Genomic DNA, 5287 nt, shown 5'->3' with positions numbered 1-5287 from the left:
CATGGTCCTCTGCAGAATCATGTTAATTCCATCTATTCTCTCTTCTCTCTGTCTTGTTCAATGTCTATATCACACCATCTATGTCTAACCTGGTTTACAGCTAACGTGCAGTATGTCATCAGATGTTTATTATCTTGACTTCTGACTCACTATGCATTTGAGTGGAAACGGTGAAGCACTGGATTGTACTGGCGTAATGTGTGTTACACAATGACCAGAGTGTTTTTACCATGCAATGCAATGCAGAGAGACGATTGGCAGAGCTTCAACACAGCTGATTGATGGCACTGATGGCCCTAAAATGCAACGATATGCTGTTTTTAACACGGACACTATGCCAATAAAGGGCAAGGTGGGGTGGAAATCTACACTGACAAATAATTGCATGAATCTTTGAAGCGGGCTAATCTTGCGGGTATTGTACAAGGTCCTATTTGGAAGAACTGATTCTGTTCTTTTTCTCCATGTTACATAACAAGGATGTTTTTTTTTCTCACCCCACCCCACTGCTCACGCCTCCCAGTCCATACAAGAACCATCTCGACCAAGCCTGTACATTCCGGTGGTCGTCATAGCAACAAAGCAGCACCATCCCTCCCCTTCCTTTGTCCATGCAGCTCCCTCTCTGCATAACTCCAGTTTCTCCGGGAGGAGGCTACTGGGATTTTATATGCAAGGATTTAGCTTTCAAGAAGGGTGTGTGGAGGGATGGAAATTTGAATGGCGGTGGTATGGCTGCTGTCCAACCAAGGGGCTTGCTTAGTGACACTGTAAACATGCAGATATCCCCCATCCCCTCCCCTGCCTACACACCCTCTTTCTGTTAGGTAAAAGAGCATAACCAGCACAAACTAGAAAACCGCTAGACATGCATGGGTTAGGTGGAAGGATATGTTACAAGCAATACAGACATTGTTCCTTCCACAAAGCAATTGCATCTTGACATGTTGAATAGGAGTTATTCTAAGGCAAGGATTGTTGATGCAAATGTATCAATTACTCTATTGCATTGAATTCCTCCACCATTTTAATTGTACTTATGGTAAGGGGATCAGACTTAATAGTGGGGTGGCGGATAGCTGGTTAACTGTAAATGCAATGCTTGATGCCTGCAATGTACTTATATGGTGGCATTTTATCTTATTCCTTCTTAGTCCATTGATTCTGAGGTAACTGTATATTCTGAATTGGATTGCAAAACATGGAGGTGAACAGGACTCAAATCACAATCAAATCGAAAGGTTTTATTGGTCACATCCGCCGAATACAACAGGTGTAGACTTTACAGTGAAATATTTACTTACGAGCCCTTTCTCAACAATGCAGAGTTAAAAAGTAAGACAAATATTTGCTGAATAAAAAAGGAAATAGTAGCACAATAAAAACAATAATGAGGCGTTATACGAGTATCAGTACCGAGTCAATGTTCAGGGATACGAGGTAGATTAAGTAATTGAGGTAATACAGTATGCACATGTGGGTAGGGGTAAAAGTGACTATCAGTGGTGGAAAAAGTTGAGTAAAAATAAAGATACCTTCATAGAAAATGACTCAAGTAAAACTAAAATTCACCCAGTAAAATTATACTTAAGTAAAAGTCTAAATGTATTTGGTTTAAATATATACTTAAGTATCAAAAGTGAAAGTAAAAGTATAAAACATTTCAAATTCCTTATATTAAGCAAACCAGGCACCATTTTCTTTTCTTTTTTAATTCATGGATAGCCAGGGGCACACTCCAACACTCAGAGATCATTTACAAATGAAGCCTGTGTGTTTAGTGAGTCCACCAGATCAGAGTCAGTAGTGATGACCAGGGATGTTCTGTTGATAAGGGCGTAGATTGAACCATTTCCCTGTCCTGCTAAGCATTCAAAATGTAACAAGTACTTTTGGGTGTCAATGTACAGAGTGAAAAGTATAATATTTTCTTAAAGAATGTAGTGAAGTAAAAGCAAAAGTAGTAAAAAAAATATAGTAAAGTACAGATACCCCAAAAAACGACTTAAGTAGTACTTCAAAGAACTTTACACCACTGATCAGGAAATAATAAACAGAGTAGCAGCAGTGTGTGTGTGTGTGTGTGTGTGTGTGTGTGTGTGTGTGTGTGTGTGTGTGTGTGTGTGTGTGTGTGTGTGTGTGTGTGTGTGTGTGTGTGTGTGTGTGTGTGTGTGTGTGTGGTGCATAGTCAGTGCAAGATAGTCCAGTGCAAAACAATTAAGATGAATACATAATGAAGGGGGTCAATGTACATTTTCTGTCTAGGAATTTGATTAACTGTTCAGCAGCCTTATGGCTTAGGGGTAGAAGGTGTTCAGGTGCCTTTTGGTCACTGACTTGGCGCTCCGGTACCGCTTGCCAACAGCCTATGACTTCGGTGGCTGGAGTTTTTGACAGTTTTTAGTGCCTTCCTCTGACACAGCCTGGTACAGAGCCATTCTGTTATGCTCTTGTAAAACCTCAGAAAACTTCAGTCAATTCCAAGGTATACAGATATTTTTGATTTGATTAATTTTCTCTCCAGAATGGGGTGGGGCCTGTTCCAACAAAGATGTCCTAGAATGCATTTTTGATGATACCTGAAGATTAATAAAGTGTAGGAAAACTTCAAAACATTGCATTTCTAATGTTTGTGGTACTGATTTGACAGTCTGGTAAAGGCAGCAAAAACACTTTGATATAAAACATACAAGCACAAGATATGGGGTGTAATCATTAGTCTAAACAGTCGCAAAACAAATTCAGGTAGGTCCCTCCCCATTTTGTAACATTTGCTTCCGTTTAAGGAAAAGTTTTGCAACAGAATAAGGGTAATTATATATGCCAATTAAGGGACTTCTTTTTTGATTTTGGGGGGGAAATGCCAAGAACAACATGACAAAGGTTTGTAAGTCGCTCTGGATAAGAGCGTCTGCTAAATGACTTAAATGTAAATGTAAATGTAAGGTAAAGTACATGACTAGGGAATTTGCCAGACAACTTTTCTCCGAAGTGACCTGCTTTGTACTTTATGATTGGCTGACTTGCTTCTCACTGAGCCAATCAGTACACTTTGTAACTTTTCTGTTGTAGGGCCAGATAGGATGTAGGTAAAAGGTCCGACAACAAATCTTGCCAGCACCCCCTTTCCCCTCAGGCAGCAGAGGGAGGAGGACAGGCTAAGTCAATATTTATGTCCTGTGAAGTGTCGATGTTCCTGCACGTCCAGGGGAAAAAATCCCCCCCCCCCTTTCCCTTACAGAGTAAACACATTTTTCTACCACGTGACTGACTGACATCTTCCTTGGCTAAAATACTTATTGGTTCTGGTCCAGTCTAGCCAAGGGAGGGGACAGTGATGAATCAGCGGAAACACAGGCTGCCGCTGCAAGCTCAGCAAAGAGATCAGTAGGATCATTCGGTATTTCCCCAAGTCCTAGAAGGAGCTTAAATAGATATACAAACATTGAAGAGGATGACATGTTTTAAGTTGTTATCAGTGGAGCAGTCAGGTGACCTAGTGGTTAGAGTTTTGGGATTGCTAATTTGAATCCCCCATGCTGACAAGGTGAGAGAAAAAGATCTGTTCATATCTGTTTCTGTTTCTCAAGAGAAGTTGGGCAAAAAAACACATTTCCAATACACATGTGGAGTAGGACAAATATGAGCACCCTCCTATTCTTTATCGAATCAAATGTGGGTCAGTAACTGGGTAACTTCGTTAAAAAAAACTTTGGATTTTACCTCATTTTAACATTCTATCATAAAGAGCACATGTTTAACTTCATACAAAAAAAATAGTTTTCCAATCTCAAGAGGCTAAATTTTAAAAACATATACATATTGAAAGGGGGATACCTAGTCAGTTGTACAAATTCATTATCAAATCAAATGTGGATCAGATTTCCGGTCACAACTTGCAGACTTGCTGCTGTGCGTTTTGTTGCTAATCTTACTTTGCTACCTGACAACTTTACGTTTTTTACTTTTAATTACCATTTATATTTTTATTTTTTCCCTCACTCAACTTTTTTTTTTTTCATTCAACTTTTTCACTCCGGACACTTTATCTGGACGTGGTTCGTCAGGCCCTCCACCAGCCGAAGCTAAGTAGTAACATTAACATGATGTCTTGTAATTGCAGTCGTTCTACTCATAATATACAGGAGAATGATCGCTTATGGCGAGGATAGCTGTGCTGCAAGCCCAGCTTCAGACGCAATCGTTAGGCAAGGGTAATTTCAGTGAAGGAAAGGATGAAACAGTGTCTGTGCCACCAGTAAGTACAGATAGTAGTATAAATCCCCTCGCACGGGGCACAGTGTCTCCTAACCCCTCCTGTATAAGTCTCCAGTATTTATGCTGTAGTAGTTTATGTGTCGGGGGGCTAGGGTCAGTCCGTTATATCTGGAGTATTTCTCCTGTCTTATCCGGTGTCCTATGTGAATTTAAGTATGCTCTCTCTAATTCTCTCTTTCTTTCTTTCTCTCGTGGAGGACCTGAGCCCTAGGCCCATGCCTCAGGACTACCTGGCATGATGATTCCTTTCTGTCCCCAGAGCACCTGGCCGTGTTGCTGCTCCAGTTTCAACTGTTCTGCCTGCGGCTATGGAACCCTGACCTGTTCACCGGACGTGCTACCTGTCCCAGACCTGCTGTTTTCAACTCTCTAGAGACAGCAGGAGCGGTAGTGATACTGTCAATGATCGGCTATGAAAAGCCAACTGACACTTACTCCTGAGGTGCTGACCTGTTGCACCCTCGACAACTACTGTGATTATTATTATTTGACCATTTATGAACATTTTAACATCTTGGCCATGTTCTGTTATAATCTCTACCTGGCACAGCCAGAAGAGGACTGGCCACTCCTCATAGCCTGGTTCCTCTCTAGGTTTCTTCCTAGGTTTTGGCCTTTCTAGGGAGTTTTTCCTCGCCACCGTGCTTCTACACCTGCATTGCTTGCTGTTTGTGGTTTTAAGCTGGGTTTCTGCACAGCACTTTGAGATATCAGCTGATGTAAGAAGGGCTATATAAATAAATTTGATTTGATCAGTAACTGGGTAACTTCGTAAATAATATATTGGATTTCACCTCATTTTAACATTCTATCATAAAGAGCACATTTTCAACTTCATTCAAAAACTAGTTTTCCAATCTCAAGAGGCTAAATTAAAAATGTATATATAGGATACGTATATAAATGGAAATGGGGATACCTAGTCAGTTGTACAACTGAAATGTGTCTTCCGCATTTAACTCAACCCCTCTGAATCCGAGAGGTGCGTGGGGCTGCCTTAATCGACATC

General features: G+C 40.8%; 1 long non-coding RNA gene across 1 annotated transcript; it reads left to right on the top strand.

The window, feature by feature from the left end:
* Positions 1-2188: 2188 nt before the first annotated feature.
* LOC127911031 (uncharacterized) lies at positions 2189-5045 on the top strand. Its single transcript, XR_008077417.1, has 2 exons — positions 2189-3547; positions 4068-5045. It is a non-coding gene; the product is annotated as an uncharacterized LOC127911031 (long non-coding RNA).
* The last annotated feature ends 242 nt before the right edge of the window (positions 5046-5287 follow it).

The sequence above is a fragment of the Oncorhynchus keta genome, chromosome 23 (assembly GCF_023373465.1).
Source record: "Oncorhynchus keta strain PuntledgeMale-10-30-2019 chromosome 23, Oket_V2, whole genome shotgun sequence".
Classification (NCBI taxonomy): domain Eukaryota; kingdom Metazoa; phylum Chordata; class Actinopteri; order Salmoniformes; family Salmonidae; genus Oncorhynchus; species Oncorhynchus keta.
Note: the sequence above shows the minus strand (reverse complement) of the source record. Positions and strands in the feature narration are given on the sequence as shown.